The 23,643-nt window shown below is 35.2% G+C and overlaps 1 long non-coding RNA gene across 1 annotated transcript; it reads right to left on the bottom strand.

Moving 5' to 3' along the window:
- Window positions 1-5,956: 5,956 nt before the first annotated feature.
- Window positions 5,957-20,254, bottom strand: LOC120542153. Its single transcript, XR_005636162.1, has 3 exons — window positions 20,102-20,254; window positions 13,463-13,679; window positions 5,957-9,964 (listed from the first exon to the last, which is right to left on the bottom strand). It is a non-coding gene; the product is annotated as an uncharacterized LOC120542153 (long non-coding RNA).
- Window positions 20,255-23,643: the final 3,389 nt, after the last annotated feature.

Below are 23,643 nucleotides of genomic sequence, written 5' to 3'. Positions count from 1 at the left end.
CATTAAAACAAGTAAAACAAAGTCAAGGCAAAATTGCAAACAGTACAATATTCCAAATGTAACTGTCTGACATTAAATTACATTAAGGCATACTTGACACTAAATCCTCATTCACTATCCTGCTCTGAGAGCCATGTGAACAGGGAATCAAATATGAAGTAGACAACTTATATATATTGTAACAAAAATACTAAAGAGCAGCCCAGTAGGCTTAAGTGTTGGGTCACTCCTTATTAAGAAAATATAGATTTTTCCAATTTTCCCAAAATGATCCCAAGTATAGAACATTCCTAAAACAGATTACCTAGTCAGGTCAGTGCCTAATGCATGTACTGACTGCAAAAAAGACAAGACAATTAAAAAAATTAGAGTGGGGATCAGGAGGAAAAACACAGTCAAGGGCAAAACATAAGTCAGAACCAGAAAAGAAAATGAGAGATATGTTACAGCCAAATCACAAACCAAAAACAAAGTAAAAAAAAGTTTGTTTCTAGAACCAGTAACCAAATATCAAAAGAATCACAAGTAGCTAAGTTCTGCCCAATCTTGGATACAAAATAGACATTGAGACTAGTCCTTTACCAATTAATCCCCCCATTTCATGACCCTAGAGGCCACACCCCTAGCAAGCAGTTCCTGCATCATGACAACTGAGTCCACATATTAGTGGCACAATTTATCAATATAAAGTGGTGTCCAAAAAAGACATTATATAAAAGCCAACTTCTAAAAGAAGTCTATCATCAAAAAAAAACACCCACAGAATTCAGTTCCTTGAGTACATAAATCCCAGAAACAACACCTACATGATAGTTACAGCTCAAAAAAAGCCTGTAAAAAATGAAAAGGAAACTCCATTCATATCAATCATACTGCTCCAAGGTTATTTTAGCGGATTTATTTGTAATTAGTTTTAAATTAGTTTTTGTTTCCACCCTTTTACCACCTGTCATTTTATTTTCAGTTTAGCTTTATGGACTTCTGAACATTCTATTATAGTTTTTATTATTGGTGACTCACCTCAATTATTTTTTATTTTGAGATAATCATTTCAGTTTAGTTTTCTTTTTAGCTGAAAAATGAGTTATTTGATGAAGACTAAGAATCACATGCTGTGTCTCCATAACAAAGGGATCCATCCCTTTTTATGATGGATTATCTTACTATATGCACTTTTTTGTAAAATGTGTGTCACTATTGCTGCAGCACTGCAGATCTGTCTAAGAATCAGGCTGTTTATTTTGGCAACACTAGACACTTTAAGCTTCATGTTGTATGTTTTACAGAATCTTAAGCCAGTGTTCCATTATGTGACTCCTAGTCTTTGATTTGCCAACTGTGCCTGCTGATCTCGTCACTAGACCATGTAAATTAAAATGACAGAATTGCTGGGAATGTCAACGTTAGCAACTTCATGCCAACCTTCCAGCACAGTTGTGCTCCCCACCCCCCTTTTTACCATTTTCAACCATTTTAATTTTATTTTGGTTAGTTTTTCAGTATGCCATTTAAACTTTTAGTTTTCAATATTCATTTAGATTTTGCATTCATTTTTACTTTAAATAATAGTAGTATGGCGTTGTAGCGTGTTAGCCATTATGGATGCAATGAGAAGTTGAGCAAAATGATACATTTTACTGGCTAACTGAACCAATAACAATGTGCAAACTTTCAAGGCTTCTTCAAGCAGGTTGTAATCAATCATTGACTTCTAATTTCAAATAATAAAATGCTTTAAGTCATTTTATTTACAGTTTTCACTAATAATAATAGCTTTCCACTGTTTGCATCCCATACAGGGATGAGCTGGGATTAAAAACTGGCCCTGGCCTTTTGTCCAGACTAGCCAACTACAATCAGCTGGTCAGGAAACATTCTTTCAATCCCACCCCCTACTGGTCCTCAATGCAAGTAAACATAATAAAAGGAAAGCACCATAGTGTTGTGCTGAGGGCTCACTGTGGCAGCAGGTTTTATCCTTGCCAATTTCCGAAGTTATTTCCCAGTTTCTTTATTTTTTTTATTCATTAAAATCACAAACTGGTTATGCCAAATTTTCACTCAGGTAACAATAAGTGTATTAGTTGGGGAAAAAAATCATTATTTTTGTTTTTTAATAATGGGTTCTTTTATTTCCATGCTAACGGAAATTGATGGTGGGGTCAAAAATCAAGATAAGTTCAGATTCTGATTCTATTTTCAAGTCTTAAAATTACACTTTTCATTGGAAATTATGTTTTTGTTTTTTCTTGCAGTTTTGTTGTGCTCCTTATGATTACATCCTAGCAAAGATACAAAAATTTTAGAACAAACACCTTGAGAAATATCTGCCCTGAATGCTGAGACCTATGCACGACCATAACTTCTGAAAACATTGAACCATATTTTTCAAACAAGTTGCATCATATTTGTCTTTTTACAAGCACCAGGAAGATTTTATTTGGTCCAGTACTCATCCCCCATATCCTTTAGAAACAGCTTCCCCTAGGTCCAACATTGCTGGCCATAGAAATTGTTGAATTTAACTAGAATGTTTGCTGTCTTCTCCATTTAGTCATGGTACCAGACCTATCAATTTACAAAGCTTTTGCACAAGTAGTTTTTGAGATACATAATTTGTTTAAATATACGCACACACTCAAAAGACATTTATAAGTGAAGATAGGTGACAGCTTGTTTATCCTACCAGAGTACATGCCTGGTGATGAAGAGAAAGAAACAAACACAAACAAATACACCCTAAAGCTTGAGCACCCTGAAATTGTTAAAACATAAAAATGCCAAACAGCCTACATATAGTCATCTGGATTTATTTTTACATGCTTTTAAAATAATGCTTTGTTGCTTTCCAGATGCAAAAGTCTTTCAACTCAGTTTGCAGGAATCATAGTGTTACGATTATTTAAGCCATAATGTTCACACAAGAAAGTATGATACTGAATTAATTGGTTGCATTTAGCATTGTTTGCCCTGTTTTTTCTGCTCATTGTTGTTAACTGCTATTCAAATAAAGTTAAGAAAGCAAATCCCACAGAAAAAGTGAATTTAAATATAAGGTAGAAAACACAAATGGTTTTTAATTTCTTATAAATGTAAATCTCACACTAATCAAAGTTAAAAATGACCCAGAGTGTGAAACGGATTAAAACCAAAATCTGCAGCCAGAAGGGGCCCTAGGACTGAACTTGAGAAACAGTGGTGAGGTTTACTGATTGACATAAAAGCACAAGCTGTGCAGATGGGAGCAAATGCATTTTGTTCAGCTCCCTCTTCCATTGTTTAACGAAATTTACTCTGTCTTGGTTAGATTGTTAGAGCATAGGGCAGAACCCGGGAGATAGAAGGACTGTATAATTAGAGAGGGCTCTGTCATACAACTTGTGGCCTATCAGCATGACTCCCAAAAAGAACAGCCCACTGCTTTATTTCCAATAGCCAGTCCAGCCCTAATCTTCTACCCTATACATTTTAGATAGTTTCATTTGAAAGAGAAGTAGCAATATTAAATTTTTAAATGTATTATAGCATGCTTTACACAGATTTAAGACCATATTGTGACAGACACATTCTGTTGCTAAGAAAAACACTTTTACTCCTTTTCTTTATACTTGTATATGTTCTACATACAGCTAATGCAGACAATCACTGCAAATGGCAATATTCAAATTAATCATTTCTTTTTTGTCCTGACAACGGGACATATGCACCAGGCAGCATCAGTTAGTGGTGATAGGAAACACCCTCCCATAACTTCACTAGAACACTCAACAAAACTCATAACCAACAATTACAGAAAAAAAACTCTTTAAAGTGGAACATCAAAAGAAATTATAATTAAAACAAAATTTTTATATGCATCACCGTAGAGCGTTCTGTGATGTCAAAGCCCTCCCATCAACACAATGTCTTGTGAAAGGTTGAATTTCACTCATTTTTAGAGATTATAACTGAGTATTCCCTTTCTCATCATTGTTTAAGATCATCCAAGGGTGTGCACCTTGGCATTAGTTGATAAGAGTCTACATATACTCCCGATTATTTTCATCAGGACTTTCCAGTATATAGTAAAATGTAGATCTTGATGGAACCTAAGGAAAATTGGGAATGGGTTCATGTATGTAAATCTGACACAGAAAAAGTTGTGTATTCTGGATCACACACTCAATATCATTTTGTAAAGTTAGATCCAATTAGAGGTTGCTCTTTTTTACACGGGCATTGTCCCTTATAGCCATTATTTCCATGAATTCTTGTTGTTCACTGAGACAGATGAGCTCTGTTATAGCTTTAGTCAGATCTTCTGAAGACATTGGATTTGGTTTTAGTGTCAGTCTGTAATTCTTTTATGTATTAGGTGATAAGCGTTGCTTCTTTATTTAAGTGTTGCCATTTTGAGTAGTAGGTTATGAGTTTATTTACAGGTTCATTGATCTCTTCTGCTCTTCTCAAGTTAACTGCACCAATTTTATTTATTTGTATCATGTTCAATGAGAGAATTGTTAATTTAATCTGGTCTTTTTGGCCACTCATGCTCTGGGTTCATCAGAAAACAAGGGCCTTGTACCTAAGTTTCACTTTTAATGAAGCTTTCTATGCTCTGTCCTCTTGTTGCCTGATCTGCTGGATTTAAGGCAGATGTGATATACACTGCTTCCACTGTGAAGGTTGTGAATGATCGCTTATCACTATAATTCTGTTGGCAACAAAAGTTTTTGAAACGAGTGTTTCATTTGAAATGTACTTTAGCACTGTGGTGTTTTCAGTCCAAAAGGCAGATTCTTTTTAGTGTTTTTTCCATTTTGACTGCTAGGACTGCTGCGAAGTCCAGTCTCAGAGTTGTGACATACTTCAATGGTGCCACGCTTAATTTGTTTGTTCAATGTTTCTCATCTTTCTCATTAGTTAAGGAAAGATACGTAACAGTGCTCTAACTATCTTCGCTGGCATCTGCAAAATGGTGCATTTGTGCTGACTTGATCATTCCCATCCATACAGGTTTGATGCATCTAATTACATTGTAAATTGCTAGCAGGTGCAAATTGTCCATCCATTTTTTCCAATTCTTCATCGCATCTGTACTTTTCTTTCATCTTAATTCTCTTACTCTTTGCAGGCAGTACAACTGGTGCAAAAAGTCCTGGAGGGCGATATACAGAATTGACTACAGACAGAAGTCCATGTCTTGTGGCAGGCTTATAGTTTTTTCTCACATTTGAAATTATTTGTTTCAGTGGACCTCTGGATACCAAGGGCTCAATCCATGTAAGCAAATATAGGCCCGAGTCCAAGTCCTTTTGATCAAGAGCTCTAACCTGTTCAGGAATAGACTTTAATTATTCTGCTGTTACCCACTTGGTCAGGTGAAATCCTTTTCTGAAGCTAAGGTCTTGAAGATCTTTTGCAAGCTTCAATGCCTGTTTCTTTAAACATTCATTAACACAGAAATTGTGAAGTGCAGTATGAAGTGTCTTCTGAAACCATTTTTTTTTTTTTGCATCTTCAGATATTTTATGTAAAGCATAAGAAGCTGGGTAAAGAAATAGCACCAAAAGGATGTACTGTGATTTTAAATTCTTCCAATTTTTACTTAAGTTACCTTCAGGCAACCACAAAAAGTGAAGATCAGTGTCTTTATCTGGGAGTTTAACTTGGTAGAACATTGATTGAATATCTGCCATTAATGTCAGAGGCTCTTCCCTAAATCTTGTAAGTACGCCAATTGAGCACTTAGTTAGGTCCTTCAGTTCTTTCAGTTTAGTTTCTGTTACATTAACTGCCTTTGTCAAGCAGTTCTTCTGTGTTAAGGTCGTCTGCTGGCAGTTTTTCTGACCTACAATGTAACTGCATTTGTTGAGAGTTTTCAAGAAGTTCAAAACAGTTAAAATGCTGTTACCAGAAAAGGCATTAAAGCACTAGCATGACTCGCCACACATAAAAACTACACATTACAAATGTCTTTGTTTTAAAGATTTTAGTGAAATTCAAAGCAAACAGTTCACACAATAATAAGAAAAAAGGTTGATGATAATACATGCAAAAAAGGAAACTTCTCATCTATGTCATCTATGGTAAACATCTATATTACATTACGTAAGTTTTCTGTTATCTCATTCATTTCAAATATGTACGTTACATCAGAAAACTATATGCCTTTAATGCCAATCTGTCTAACAGTTCATGTTTCTTTCTAGATGTCTTACTTTAATCAAAGAGCTATAGCATTGTCACTCAGAGCTAACATATAGAACATTTAATTAACTTATATGGGGTGGGACACAATCTTCCATTATCTATGTTAAAGCTACACTATTTTCAAATTGAAACTGAGCAAACACTAAGGTAAATTTAAAATTAACTTACAGGATTTGGCTGTTGAAGGAAGGATGGCTGGGAGTGGGCGACATGTGACGTCATTACCAATCTGGTATACAAGGTCAGCGTGCGTCCTTCAAGTTTGTCGAAGTGTGTGTGGATTCAACTTAAATCTCTGATGTTATTTTTTTTGTGCATTATTTTAATCGCTGTTTAGGAAATGTTTTTCTGAGTTGGCTCAGCTTTCCTGCATATCCTGATTTTCTCTCGTTACACCCTATGACTTTGATTTTGTGTAATGAGCTTGTTTTCCAGATTCTCACTTTCCCAGTAGTTAACATTGTCTAGTTCATACTGAACCTTTGATTGTCTCCTGATTCCACTACCTTTCAAAACTGCTGCCGCCTCATGCAGTCAGTACATGTTCTAATGTAGTCATCTTTGTAAAATGCCACTTGTTCCAGCTGTTCAATGCAGGATATTATTATGTTTCACATTGTCAAGTTAGAGAATTACATTTATTTTACTGTCTATTTTACTGACTATTTTTTATAACTTATGCTTGTAGAGCTTACCTATACATTTTATTTCATCCTTCATTACCTGCACATTGTTATTCATATCCTGTTGTGAAATGGTGATGCAAACATGGTAAAAGGCTCCCTAAATAATTCACAAACCAGGCAAGGATTTTTACTAACCAGTCCAGAAGCAGGCCTCACTGTAGGCAGTTTGACCGCAAACTCAACAGGCAGGGTTCAGACCGCACAAATCCACAACGGGACTCAGACTTTTAAAGTTTAAAAATATGCTTTAAACGGTCAAATACACAAAGCACTTCAAGACAGAGGATAAACCACCAACCCCCTGGCTTGAGTGATAAGGCAAATAAAGAATCTTTATAAAATAAATAATTTACTGAAATAATAAAACAAGGAAAAAAAGGCAAAAATTAAAATGAACAAAGCCAATAACCCGAACCAAAAACAGTGCCTTAATCAAAGCATGGGTTAAAATCAGGGTATTATTATGACTAGAAGTCCTAAAAACAATTCCAAAAATGTCCACTACAAGGGGAAATCCCATCAAAAATCCCAGCTAGATACAATGAGGGCCACATGGATTTTTTTATATAAAAGGTTAATTTTCACAAAAACACTATTCAACAAGAATGAACCTCCATAGAGCACTAAAATGCAAAATGGAGTTAACCGAAACAATAAGGCAATCCAATACAAGTCCCAATCCAAGAGTCCAAAAAGTGGTCAAAAGACGGAACAAACAGGTTGAAAATCTAGCATACCACAACAATCATAGAAACACAATAACTTATCAGAACTCCAAAGTGTATCTGAATTAAAGCATCAATAACTGTGAAAGATCCTCCAAAGTTATAGGGTGGAGGGATGTTCCTGGCAGGTGGCCCTGCCTCTTGGGGAACCACCGACAAACTAAATGGAACATAGAGTAGGCACAGAAAGCAAAGCAGACAATAAACCAAAATAACAGCATATCTGTGACTAAAATTCAGCAAAAAAGAGACATAAAAGAAGGCTTTCCATCCCAAAAAGGGGAAGAACCCTGGCTGAGATATAACAGGTGTCCACACACAACACAAAATTCAAAATCAGGAATCCAAAAACAGCAGCTTCTCCATCCATTTTGCAGGAGGCAGTACACCCACTTAATTGTATCCAAATTACTTAGTGATGAGCAGTACAAAGACAGGTGCAAATGGAACTAAATACATATGGGAAGCTGCTACTCCAGTATAAAATTCACTTGTGAGCTAATTAACAAGAAAAGGCTTAAATGACCAGAACATAAAAAATGAAAATCTTAAAAAGCAAGAAAAAAAAACAGTTAATTTCAGGCACACAAATGCCTACTACGTTCCCCTGAAAATTTAGCAAACCCATTTTGCAACTTCTGGATTGGCACAAAAAAAGTTTAAAATTGGAAACAACAGCTTGTTTAATAAAGACAGGTGTTTAGTTAACTGCAGAAGGTGATTTGGGTGAACACCTACAGTTAAGGTGGTCCACAGGACTGAAGTTGAGTACCACTTAGTTAAACCTTTTACTACTAATTAGCATACATATGAATGAAACACTTAAGTAATGGCTCTGCTTTAACATTCAGTGTCATTTGCACCTTTTCCTGCACTGTACATCACTAATTGTCAGTACTTGGATACAACTTAAGGAGCAAACTTCACAGAAATAAGGTGAACTATAATAAAACTGGCAAAAAATGTTGTGTTTACAATTAGGTCAAAGAAAACACATTCGTGAATTTCTTCTAAATGCAAATATCATACTACAGCATTTTTCTGAATGCTGAATAACATAAGAACAAGGCCAGCTAATTAGATTGAACAGACAGAAGAGTGACCCACTGACTTGTGAAACTAGTTGGAATGAAAAACCTGTAGCTACAGTGCTACACACCAGAACTGATCTTGGAAACCCCTACTCTATAAGCACCTAATAAAGTGTTTGTGTAGGGTTGCGATTGAGGAATAATGAGCTTCTGTTTTTGTTTTGGGAAGTGAATGCAAAGATTCTTTACTACTGATTGAGCTATAAACATGGCCAGTGTTGGCAATTGGGATCATTCCACAGTTTCAGCGGCAGGCAGATTATGATCAGCAGCAGTATTATATCTGTCTCCTCTTCAGATGTACTTGCCTGTACAACCCAAATCATATCATTGACATCTGCTTAAGCAATACTTTAGAAGCCTGTTGTTTTTTAACATAAACTCTGAACTGCTTGTTCCGATTTCTTACAGCATAGAGGAGACTAAGATAAACTGAATTATCAAAGAAAATAAAGTTTGTAGCACTACAACAGGAGAAAAATAAATGTGCATTTACTCATGATCAATCCTACATGTTCCTCCTTATTTACAATCCAATTTCAAAGCAGCTTATACATTGGTGTATGTGGGTATCATCTTATTTATTACCAAATAAGTTTAAATCGAAGTGAACTTCATTATGCCAAAAATTCAGTCAGTCACGTGTATTATCAATGTACAGTTGCAATCAGAAACACTGAACCCCCTCAACTCAACAGGCATTATAGTGATATGAATTGAGGTTAATGAAAATATATGACAAAAATCATCATTAAACAACAAAAAATATTTATTGACACATTTTTTTTGAGAACATAAATAGATTGAAGGTTAAGTTCAAATGAAAAAATGTAACACTTCACTAAATGGACATGTGCAATATTATTCAACCTCCCAGCTTCAGTACTTTGTAGAGCATGCTTTAGCCTATATAACATCTAATAACTATTTTTGCTAAGCTTACACCTCTCTGTTGAAATCTTTGCTCATTTATCATGCACAAAAGTTTCCAGCTCATTGATATTTAATGGCTTCCACACTTCAACTGCCTTCTTTAAATCCCACCAAATATTTCCAATGGGATTTAAATCTGGGGACAGAGAAGGCCACTCCGGGACATTGCAGGAATCATTTCTCATCCAAGCTTTGGTTAACATGGAGTTGTGTTTGGGATTATTGTCTTCCTGGAGAGTCCAATGATCACCAAGGTTCAATTTCTTCTTCCTCTTTAAAGTGTCCAGGTATTTGTGGGACTCCATGATGCCAGTTACATGGTCAAGATTGCCAATTTCTGCAACAGAAAAAAATCCCCACATTACCAATGACCAACCTCTATGTTTGACTGTGGGGATGTGATTCTTTTGGTATTAAGCCTGGCCTTTCTCACACCAGACATACCGCTGGTCCATGTGTTCAGTTCCAATTTATATTCCTTAGTCCACTGGCCTAAATCTCTGCAGGCGTATCACAAATTTCTCCAAGCATATTCTACTCAATCTTTGATGTTCTTTGTGATAAAAGAGTGGAGTGCATCTTGGAGTGCGGCCATTAAGTCCTCATTCACTCAGTGCTCATCTTATAGTTGCCACTTAAGCACTTGTCACCCTCAACACATTCATGTTTTTTTTTTTTTTTGATTTGGTTATACACGCATCACAGCTAAAGCCAATTAGGGATCATTATTGAATTTCCAAAGGCTTATTATATTTTAGCTCCACTTTAGGGCATAAAAACTAGCAGAAGGTTTTGAAAACCGCAATATTATATAGGGGTTGAATAAATGTGTTACATTGTTACTCACAAATACTATATCATACATTTTCTTTGTTAATTTTATGTACTGTATAATTCAACTGATAAAGAAGTCATCCAAAGCAAAATCTTGCTCTTTGAAACAAAACCTTCATTGGTAAATCCTTATAATCTTTGTGGTCAGAATATTTCTGATTGCAACTGCAGTAAAATGAAAATTGGACAAAAGTACAGTGGAACCTCGGTTCACAAAGGTCTCGAAACACGTACAGATCGGTTTATGACCAAAAAGTTTGCCAAACTTTTGCATCTGTTCACGACCACACACTCGGTATACGAACAAGCCAGTTTCTCTTTTGGTTTGTGCGCGCCGATGATTTCCACACATGTTGCATTGTTCTCGGTCAGACGTGCGTGCTTGCTTTTGCTGTGAACTCTTTGTGTTCTATTTCGTTTCCCTTCTGGTTCGTACGCGCCAATTACTGTATTTAAGCATATGTTCAGCCTCTCCCTGTGCATTATTCTCAGTCAGACATGCGTGCTTTCGCTGTGAACTCTTTGTGCTCTACATTATTTTGTGTGTTTTTGCAGTTAACCATGGCTTCTAAGCAAGTGAAGAGTGGTGAGAAAAAAAGTTTGAAGAAAATTGTAATCCAAGTAAAGAAAGAAATTATTGAAAAGTATGAGTGTGGCGTTCGTATTACTGATCTTGCCACCGAGTACAAGAAGTCAAAATCTATGATTTCGACTATCCTAAAGCAGAAAGAGGCCATTAAAGCAGCTCATGTTGCAAAAGCAGTTACAGTGTTAACCAGGCAGAGGCCTCAAGTGCTGGAAGAGGTGGAAAAACTGTTGCTAGTGTGGCTGAATGAGAAGCAACTTGCAGGGGACAGCGTAAGCAAAGCGATGTTATGCGAGAAAGCCAGGAAGATTCATGGTGATTTGCTGCAAAACTATCCTTCTACGAGTGGCGAAAGTGAGGAATTTAAAGCCAGTAGAGGATGGTTTGAAAAGTTTCGCAAGAAAAGTGGCATTCATAGTGTGGTAAGGCATGGTTTATTAAATTACGGATTTTTCAAATGTTCATTTTTTTTCCCGTGCTTAAAACTCACAAAAAAAAAAGTGTTTTTAGCGAGCGGTTTGTAGCGTGATTTGATGTAATGTTACTTTCTTGGTGGTTTATTAAATTAAAGATTTTTCAAATGTTCAATTTTTTTCCCTGTGTTTAAAACTTATTTAAAAAAAAGTGTTTACAGCGAACGGTTTGTAAGGCTATAGCGCGAACTCTTGCAATGTTAGTTTTCTCTGTTGTTCAAGGTTTTCTCAGTGTTATTCAATGTTTTTACATTTAGTTTACTATTACGCTGTGCATTCTATGGTGTAATTAACTATATTTGTGCTTAAAAATCTTAAAAAAAAAATATTTACATACAGTTCGTACGGTCTGGAACGGATTAATTGTATTTACATACAATCCTATGAGGGAAATTACCAAAGTTTTGGAATGAATTATGGTTGTGAACCAAGGTTCCACTGTATACATTTTTGAAAAAAAGAAAAATTTTTGTTAAATTACTTGTTATAATTAACCACTTTAACACAGAAGACACAGATAATTTCTTGTATTGTGCTGATACTATGCTTTAAGGGATTATATTGCTGATTAAACTGCTGAAATGGAATTTACAGTGCAAAAGATGTCATATAATGCAGAGCCCTGCATATAGCTGTTCCACAAACATAATATCAAAATGCAGAAGTTGAAACTACAGATATGGCAAACCAGACTCCATGTTAAAATGAAGTAGAAAAGTGTTAAAGCACTTTTACTTTTGCTGCATATTTTACATTTACAGATAGAAATGCTTCCAAAAACTGTAGCCAAATAAATAAAAATAGAGCAAGCTGATGACAAAAACTAAACTAGTACTTTCTCTTTAATTTATGTTAAATATGTAAATGAAGTTTTTTTTTTTTTACTTTTACGCAAAAAAGACACACTTTTAAAATTGCAAATATTCTTCCATCTATCCATCCACTTCCATTACCTTTTTTATTACACACTTACAAGGGTAGCAAACAATATCAAAAACTGCATGCATAAGGCAGGAACCAGCTCTGGATTGGTCATCACTTCTTAACAGGGCACGCTGAAGTGGTGCCTGGCTGAGTGGAGAATACTAAAGGCAAGAGCAGAACTAATATGGCAGAAGATACCCACAAGGAAAGAAAAAACAAAAAAACAGGGTGGCAAGTCCAGTATGTGTGCCTAGGTTTCACACATGGGCAGAAAGAAGCCTTAGATGTTGTAGCCTTAGAAAAAGCATGAATGTTTCCAATCAGGATCAGAGGGACTAAAGCTGAATGAGTAGGGACCAAATAAAGTCACAAAGGGTTTGCAGGAGGTAGCACCTGACAAGACAGCCACTAGCAGGAATTCAACAATTACCCTCCTGCATATCAAGTCAAATAATACTGTACCAGACTGGAATGACTGGAGCCTGTGCTATTTTTAAGGCAGGTAGTCAAAAACAAATCTAGCTCTGTTAAAGCAACTAAAGACTTAGAGGTGCATTAACACCAGGAGTCAAACTTGAGAAGCCCTGTAGCTTGTCTGGAAATTACATGGATAGAGTCATCTTGCTACAAAGAAGCCAGTGTCAAGAAACAAGAAAGAGAGAAACGAGAGAGAGAGAGAGAGAGAGAGAAAGAGATTTGAGGGGCGAAATATTGATTTCTTGGTGCTAATTTGGTGGACAAATAGAAAAGCCACTCTGCCTGACAGATGGGACAGGACAGTTGTTAGAAGCCATTAACCTGTATGTCTCTGTTTCCTGTGTACATTTTCAACCAGGTACTCATTTCTCTCTTGTGTTTATTTTTGCTAATCAAGGTCCAATTTTTGTTTAAAACTATAAGTGTTATTCTGGACATGCAGGGCTGCCATGAGGCCCCTTCTATCACAACACACACATCTGCATTTATAAACCTGCCCAAAATAAATACATTTCTTCTTCTAACCATATTTTATACACACCAAACAGAAGATGCACTTGGAAACAGCAATGGTGCACATATGCCAGGTATAATGTCAAAAACAGAGATATCATGAAAGGTTGGGGCACCGAAGTGATTCCTGTATAATGGAAGGATCTTAAATCAATGAGTAGCCGGTCTTAAGAGCTGGGTGGCAGGTTCAGGTAGCAAGAAACCAGAAGCAACATCATCAGTGGAGGGTATGTCAATCATCCTTTCTGCGGGGGTATAAAGACAAGTGGCATTAGATGACAGTAATTACAATCAGTCAAGACCTGAATTTGTCCCCTAATTGCATGTATATGATACATTTTAAATAATAGCCTGACACAGGGCAATACATAGATAATGAAATTCAAGAAAAAACAATAAGGGAACAGACATTATAAAAACTAGCCAACCCGTGGTGTATCATACGCCGCACAATCAGGCCAGTTTTTTAATGATTTTTAAGCACAGGGAGAAAATAACATTTGAAACATCGGTAAAGTAATAAAATCAGCAAGAAAAGCAACATTGTAACAATGCACGGAACGAACCAACACACAATTGTCCGTGACTGAAAACTGGCGGACCGCCATCACTCATGTGCCCACCTCCAACTCGTCACTTGAGTCGTTGTCGTCTTTGCACAGTCCAGATGCACCTGTGACTCACGTAGACTTTCCGTGTTCCTGCAGGAGCATCTAAGAAGACGCATGTCTGTCGCAGATGCGAACTGTTGTATGTAGCGTGTAAAACAGTTTGCTATGGTGCACACGGTCGTGCATCGTAACCGAAAACTCGTTTTTTAAAGACTGCTTACTTCATTGTGTTTTAACCTCAGTTGTAAAGGATTGTTTTAAGGATCCCATGGGATACCCCTCGCAAACCGTTTTACACACTGCACATGGTGATTCACCTCCGACGTGGCTCCTTCCTGCGTGCACCATTGGTGTCTTGCTTGTCGGCAGCTTAGTAAATCCACGCCCCTTCCGGCATGCTTTCCATGGGTGTCTTGCCTTAGTGAATTATATATATATATATATAGATATTAACAGTAAGAACAAAAATAACAAAAGTATGAACAAAATTAACATGATATCTTAACATACAAGACATAGAACAGTTAGTGTACTCACTTGTATTGATCAGTATTTAATATAGCAATGTTTCAAACTGTTATTCAGATTGTTTAATTGCTAATCAACAGCTGATTTAAAACATTATTTTTAGGTTAAAGGGAAAATAACTATAATAAACAACACAACCATATATTTAATCTTGTTAAATTTCTACAATGATTACTAGTGTAAAGACAACTCCAAAATCTATTTCCCAATTAAAGCTGAAAATGGCTTTCAGACTGAATTTAATGGTTGTATGACAAAGGATAAACTGCAACAAGGTCTTTCCACTAAAATAAAATGATGGGCACACAGCCTTTAGTTATAGGGCCTTAAAACTTTAAAATAACATCTGTAAAAACAACAGAAGTCATATGAACCACAGCATTTACATGAAGGTTTAAACTCACTGTTTTAGTACTGCAGACTCCTATCACAGCACCTGATGAAGCTGTTCAGTATCTTTTTATAAATACTTGTAGTGGGTATTGTGATTAGCTGGCATTATGTCTTTCCCATTATTCTGTACATTTCTAATTTAGTGTTGTGGTGGATATTTTGATTAAATTATGCCTCGTAGCCCTTGAACAGAAACTCAGAATGGACAAGAGATATTAAAATCACCAACAACAGACCTCTGTTGCATTAAAATAATAAGAACTATACATTAACTTATATTATTATTATTTGAAGCTTTCAAAACTTTCCTAAAATAAATTATATATATATATACATACAGTAGATAGATAGATAGCTAGATAGATAGATAGATAGATAGATAGATAGATAGATAGATAGATGAAATCAATGTTCACCTCTGTGCCTCTTGATAAGTCACTAATCTACCGGAGATCAAGTTATTAAAAAAATGCAACTATATTTATAGGATAATATGCATTTATTTTATTACATTTTTCTATTTTCAGTGAATGCTATTTTTTTTTTTAACTAGAATATTATATATTAGTGCTGGGCAACGATTAAAAAAGTTTTAATTGTGATTAATCACAGACAATCACAACAATCACACTGTTATGTGCAAAATTCAATAATGAACTCAAAAGTAGTGTATTGCGTGTATTTGGTTTACAAATACTTTATAAACAAATAGGGTGCTTTTTAACAGCAGTACAGCAGCATTCCCTTTACACAGTAGCAGTTAAAATATTTCTTGTAAATCTCAGCTTAAACATTAATGTAATCAAACCAAATATAAAACCAAAGTTATTTGCCACTGCCAGGGCATTAACGTTTTATCTAGCTTCTTATTGAAAAACAAGTTACCCTCAAGAGTCCAGAGCCACGATCATTACATTATAACAGGCACCTTCCGAGCAACATCAAGTTAACATTTCTAAATCTGTTTTCTTTTTTATCTAAACAGATACCAGCAGAAACATTTTCTTTTATCAGGGAGCAGCATAAACAGTCTATGTTCAGTAGCAACTCTTTGAGGGCTAATATTTTTTCAGAAAAACTCAGTTTTCTGAAAAGCGCACAAAGCAATGGTTTCACACATAAATCAACATAAAACATCTGTTGCTGCCTGTTGTGCCTGCTATCGGCGCCTGTTTGCAGCAGCAGCAGCAGCTATGCGGGGGCGGCTCGAAGGCCAGCAGGAATGTACGATGGGCTGGCTGCCTGGCTGTCTTTGTGAGACAGGTGCCTGGTGGTGTCAATTGCAGTATGGTTTATAGCTCCTGTCATTGTGTTTGTCCTCTCTGGCGAACATTGCCATAAGTGCATCAGCTACACGAACATGTTCAGCACCACAATCAGCTGGGGACCAATCAGTTGATGCTGGTACCTCACTTTCGTTTTCGATCTACATCTCCAGATCACTTGCATCAAAATTGTAGTCCAACAAATTAGAATCCAACTCAGCGATAATACAAAAAAAAAAAACAAAAACAAAAAAAAAACACCCACGGATTATTTTACTTTGAGCATTCTCTCTGGTATCTCACCACATGCCATTTTAGAAGCTGTTGGCTCTTCGCTACTCATGTACGCGTAGGGAATTAAGTTCAAATCAACAAAGCTAACTTTCCTTCTAGCAAAAAGTGTATCGAAAAGCGCTGTAACAAGATCACTGATCTATATCGATCGCTAGCGAGCTGTGATATAATGTCCAGTTTAAGGCTTTCAAAATAATAACAAAAACTGTGTTAATGCGGGGTAAAATAATTGTCAGCGTTAATTAATTGATGCGTTAATGTGCTAACACCTTAACTTGCTTGACTTTTCCTAATGAGGCTTTAACCATAAGTTAAATACTGTTATAGTGATAACTGTGATATAATGCCCAGTTTGAAAGACTGTGTAAATCTGCTGTAATTGCACAGAATACACTCAAATGTTTACTAAACTTCATGTTAAAATAAAACAAAACGCAATTTAATAATGTGAGAGGAATTTTGCACTGCAAATTAGGGGACAGTTTGCATAATTTATTTATTTAATTTTTTAAACGATTCTCAAAATTAGAAAAGTGGAAGTTTCACAAATAATCCATTTTATGCTTAAGGTTAGAAGTTTAAAGTGAAAAGCTTTTAGTGACCCAGAAAGAGTATAAAGCTATTATTAACTGGCTTACCTCTCTTCCAAGAAATAAGAGACTTATTGGATATTCATATTATTACCACAGATTTATTAAACATTTTATCTTAGATTACTCTCCAATTAATGCATTAAAAATATAATAATGGCTTGAATGAAAGCATGAGATAATAAAAGCCTTATATTAACATAAATATCTGCTCAACTCTGCTCCCCAAGTTTAACATCCTTAATTTGAATTAAAAGTGAATGCTAAAAACGTAGGTATAAAAGTAATGTTGGTCTAGGATTTGCTGAAATAAGAAACGATCATCTTTTTGTCTTTGCTTTCACAAGAATTCCCTCACTAAATGTAAGTATGAAGTAGATTAATTTTTAATAAAGTTAGGAATAGTAAAGAAATGAAGTCTGAAATGCTTTTTCCAATTACTTCCATCTGTTAAAAACTGTGGCTACTTTATTTCATGAAAATGTCAGAAATAATTTTATATATTCATGACATAATTTACCTATTTCTGGGAATCTTAATATTTCACACACAGCATGTATATTTTTGTTGTCTAACTAGTCAAAAAGATGCAGAAAATTGTCCGAAGACTTATAGTATGTTTAATCAAATCATTAAAATCAATCAATAATGTTCAGCTCACTTATACCTGTACCTATTTTGACTAATTCTCTGTCATGTATTTTGTAGACTACATTTTTATAGATTATAGCCAGAGATGAGACATGATTCAGGTAACTTGCAAGCAGCCAATATCAAATCATATCATAAAGACGACATGAAATAGAAACAAACAAGTAGCAAATTAATTATAGAATAGCACAAAAATAGAAGAAATAGAAATGACATAATAAAGATGTTAAGAATATGCAGAACATGATAATAATTAGATTAGCTTCTAGTACTTAGATCTGCTTTAAACAGAGATTCCATGTTTTTTTTGCAATATTCTTAATACTTAATTATATATTACAGTATAATTAAATTAACATCATGGGTATCTTCTAGAGGCTAATAGAGAGATAGTAAATCAAAAACTTGAAAAAATATTTAAGGTATTTTGGATTTTTAAACAAACTAGATTGGCATTATATTTTGGGAGACATTTTCCAGAAATATTTAATAATCAAGCATTACTTGTTATTCTTTAATGAAAGATTTTTAAGGGTTTAAACCATCTGGCGATGGTTAAACCCAGTGTTTTCCACTGTGAATACTGCAGAGCCTAATCAATATTGGAAATAATGTACTGTATGTCTAAAACTCAAGTAAACTTGAGTCACATACAAATGGTTGATAGGTTGCAATCATAACAGTCTTAGTATAGGATTGGTCAAAAGATCAAAATGTATTTCTCAGGGACTTAAGGTTGAGTGTTATGTCACCAAAATTACCTCCCAAGTATGTTAGTTCTCACATGGGACTGGCTACATTGAGACTGGATCTTCCTTCACATTTTTATTAAAATGTACCTCTTTTTTCAGGTTTCTAATTAAAAACTGCTTAGGATTTTCATATACTCACTATATTCATCAATCACTTCTTGTTACAATTGACTTTCACTTGAATATGAAGTAAAGAAAGTGTTGGATTCACATTCACTTTTCAAACACAGTATTTGGAGCCCTTGGGAAACATTGGTTCTGGGTATGCACTGGTGATTTTCATGTCCCTAATATTATAAAGAGTTTTCCACCAGTTGCACTCCAATATGTGTGAACAAATACTCAAGATATTTTGGTCTCCATGTATTCATCTCGAGATATCATTCATCACTCAGGTCAATTTGTTAAATGACAAAGAATTGTTTTTGACAGTTGCCCCCTTTTTATTAAGGCAACTTATTTAAGACTGGTCATTTTCATAAATGATGAATTACTTTGGGCAATACTGCAACTACTGAAATCAATTAAACTTAAAGAGAGTATAATAAAGTAGCCATCTAGCTCCATTTTCTTGTATCTTTACACACAGGTTGCACTTTTTTCTGCTCCTTCTCTCACCACTGTAAGAATTCCCTTATTAAATGTCGACTATATTCTACACACTTTATGATTGCCAGATATTTACTTTCTTATGAGATGTCCTTTCTTCAGAACAAGACATTATGTATCACTAGTTCGATTCTGTTCTGTTTTTCTTTGAGCTGAAACAGAAATAATGAACACTGGAAACAATGTAATTGCTTTCTGAATGTTGTCTTCAAAAGTGCCCTTGTTATCTACAGTCAAACAGCACATTTGTATGAACGTCGTCTGCATTTTGATCAATTTAATTAGGCAAAATAAAATTATTCAACGAGTAAGTCTAGTTGTAACTGAAGACGGTGGAAACTGGGCAAGTGGCATACCATCCACTACCATAACAGGGTCACTTTTAAATACTGTTCTGATGTATAATATTTCTTACTACAATAACATTACCCTCTTTCATATCAGCACTGCGAATTGTCTCGTGCAAGTGCTTATTTTACTGAATTACTTAGGAACAAAACCAGAAGGCCCTGTCAAAAAACAGTGGGCGTGCTTGAAATACACGCATGCGCCACATAAATTCTGCCGCAGGGCCCTAGACGTCCGCTCCCTACTTGACATATATACTCACTGCTGCTTGAACTTTTTGTCTGTACCCGATTAATAATAAATTATACTTATTGAGCGCTTTTCAAGAACTGTAACTTTTTGTACTACCTAAACGCCGTTATTCGGATTTTTTACTTGTGCGGTATAATTGTATTTAAACCCACAACTTTTTGGAAAGCGTACGGCACACTGCTTTCAAAACATTATTTTACCGAAATGTTATTTAGTTAATCTAGTCGCTATTTAATAATTACGGGTGAAGAATCTTACACTCACATAATTACTCGGGAAGAAATGAACAAAACATACGACCTCGGTGTTTGAAGCCAACACGAAAAAAAGGCTGCCTTTACCAATAAAATATGTCGTATTTATAATAAACATACCTTTTTTGATTTCTAGCATTATTTGAGCTGTTCTTCTGGAAAGTCTTTCGTTCTTCTATATTTTTCCAGGCGCTCTGATAACTTTTCATAGCGAACGGCGGTAGTGCGTTTGTTTTTCGGCGCACAATATAAACGTCACGCATGTTTGGGGCTGCTGGATGAGGCGCTTGGGCCCCGGCCGAAGGGTGACGCCGCTGTCGACGCTGACACGCTTCATAGCAGCGCGGGAGCTGAAGGGAATGGCTACTGTTCGGTCGATGATGGCGTATTTGCTTTCGGGACTTTTACACCGGTATAGACATGTTGCAAGAACAAATGTTGTATTATTGGCAACAGAATTGTGCATTTTTGATCATAAACAAAACAACTTGCAAATGCACCTGTGGTTTCATTCCACTCATCAGTGTTGCAGGCAAGCACTACACTAGGAGCATTCTTAGAATAAAGAATATGGAAAAACGGTAATCAGTTAAGACTTGCCTCCTCATGGGCCTCGTTGTTACATATTCAAATACTTTATCGTGGGCTCAGTCTGCTCATTAAGTTTGTATTAATCAGGTATGCCTTAAGGTTGCCCGTGTTACATTAAGTTGACCATTCTTCTTAAAACTGACAAATTAGCTGAATACACAATTGTACAATGTATATTTATAACATCTAGTTAAGTAAATGATGCAAAGCACAATAAGTTAAATATTTAATTTGTAATTATAAGGTGTGTGGCCATTATACTCAACACACATATTTATGTGCACATATTGTGTTTATAAGAATTACTAATGAACAATTTGAAATAATTTCTGTTTTTTGATTTCATCCGGCACCTTGTAAATCACTGATAACACCCCCACCCAACACACACTCACACAATTCTGTGACCCTCTAGGCCCAAAAAGCCCTCATTATGCAATTTTTGGGCTGTATTTTGTGCAGGAAATTACACCCTTATGATAAAGAGTAAACCAATAGGTCTCTTCAGTGCAAATGATCAGAAGGATCACATCAACTGAACCCTGAAGTTCAAACTTCAAAAAAGCGTGGACCAGTATAATAGGCATGTAGAGTGTTGTTTTATGCTTTTTCAAGCTTACTGATTACAAATATATTATTTTTGATATTTCAGTTTTTACTGGTGATCCAAGCCCACTAAGAGCCACTCTCAAAAGGTTCAAAATTGCAAACTTCAAACATAAGACTTTGGGGGATTATTTTAGACTATTTCAAGATCAATAATTACAAATGTAATGTTATTTTTGATCCTATACTAGGGATCTAGCGCTCAAATGACCTCAAAAAGAAGATACAAAATGACAATTTCTGTTTAACTTGAGAATATTTTGATTTTAAGCATTTAAACTGAAGCACGCATTGTAATGTTTCAAATATTCTTATAATCATTTTATTTTCCTTAAGTTTAACTTATTGGAAGGGGAAGGGACTGTGATGATCTTTGTTTTGGTTTGGGGCCTTAGAAGAAGATAGTCTGAGAAGTACTAAAATACAGAAGTATATAACTGTGCAGCAAGTGGTATTTTATACTAATCTGGGTATTGTAAAGTACACATAATTAAATAAATACAAAGTAAACCAAAAAAATATTATTACCATTATCTTATAGGGGATATCTCATAATTTTCTGGGTTTAATGTTAATCTAGTAGTCATAAGAATGCTGAAAGGGAACAAAATTGCTGCACCAGGTTTAGAACAGAAATTTTAGCTTGTCGTTTTAGAGAAATATATGTTACTTAAAAAGTATATCTCAAAAATATGGTTTTAATTAATCATACTTATTCTCTGAAAATGAAATCACATATACAGGAATCCTTATCAAGGAATGTAATAAACAATTTAACATTCCATCTTTCAATTTTCTAAACCCGCACAACATTTGGATACACATACACATACCCATACTCACACATGTGGGGTTCAGTTAGAGTCAGCAATTAAGCTTATTTGTACTTATTTGGGATGAAACAGGAAAAGTGCCATAATTAGAGAAAATTAACAGAAAGTCATCTTAATGACTAGGAATTTCTATGAAGTTTCTAAAGGTATGAAGTAGTTAACATGCCAACATGGAACCCTTTAAGCTTTCATTACTTCTTTTTTTTACTTTTCTATATTGATTCACAAAAATCTGAAAAAATTTTTAAACCATAAACAAATCAGCCTAAACAAAACATCATATATTGCATGTAAAACTATTAAACATATCTAATCAAATAAATTACTGTAAATTACCATATATGGGTTAGAAAAGTAACTTGCAATTGAGAGGCAGCAGATGTTGGATGACTAAAATATGTTATTTCTTGCTGATAGTGCTTTGGTCAATGATTTTTAACAACCAGAATTCTTTTGTTTTAACAAGCAGTGTACTAAGTAGATTACTACTTTCAGTATTGCAAATATAATTTGTACATCTGTTATTACCTAAATCTGAATACTGAAGTACTGAACTTAGTTGATGTGTAATTATATATGTAGCAAAACTGTTTAGACATATCAATAATGCAAAAATGCATTTTTCTAATAATAAGTTTAACAAAAATTAAAAGTGTTTTTTTTTCTGATTGGTAATTACAGTGTTTTTAGGAGTAGAAGGAATAAAACCAAAACCTGCAATATATCATTTGATGATATGTGATATATTGCAGGTTTTGTGCAAAACTGTGAGCTAGTAGGTGAATGCACACTGCAGAGTCTTATTTTACCATTTGGTTTTAAACTATATGTTATGACTGATAGCAAGTTAAATGTTTTATGTGAATTTTAGCTTAGGACATGCAACCAGCGTCTCCATAGCAGTGTGGAATAGTAACAAGATGAGTATGATTACAACATGTTTAGTTATCACCTGTCTCTTCTTGTAAACCTATGGTAGACAATCAAGCTTCAGATAAATTGATATACGAATCGGTATTTGATCATGTCTTTTAGTACTACGAAGCATAATTTTTAGATTGTTGCCCAAATTCTGATTTTATGTTTTTTTTTTTCTGGAGCAAGAAAAACATACGGTTAACTGTTATCAAGTCAACCCATGCAGTTATGGATTTGACGCCACTATTTCAGCACTTCCGTCCTAGTCTACTCATAAGGTTTGAGTCACTGATACTGTACAATACTCACATAAATGTCCACTGTGTCTGATTTCCGTTTAAAAGGCCTATAGTGGAAGGTACGCATCTCACAGTTGTAGAAAGATACACGATTGTTTTACATTCATAACCCAGCCTCCAATCAGCTGGTAACATACCGAATATATACAACAGCAGGCAGAATAACACTGTGGCCATCTGCTAACTGCGACTATACTTTTAACTTTTTATGTCAGTAACAGGGGGTTGCCTCTGGCATTTTCTCAACTTAAATTTGAGTACCTTCACCACTAATCGGCACATAGAAAGGTTTTCCAGAGCTGCTACTGCGTACAATCTACAGACCCCGTTACTGCTGCTCCCCTCCCCCTCCGATCGCTCGTTTTTGTCAAATTTCCCCTGAAATGTATTCTGGGAAAAGAGTCTAGCTTGTGTG

Source organism: Polypterus senegalus, chromosome 13, assembly GCF_016835505.1.
Source record: "Polypterus senegalus isolate Bchr_013 chromosome 13, ASM1683550v1, whole genome shotgun sequence".
NCBI lineage: Eukaryota > Metazoa > Chordata > Cladistia > Polypteriformes > Polypteridae > Polypterus > Polypterus senegalus.
This window is presented reverse-complemented; position numbering and strand designations above follow the sequence as displayed.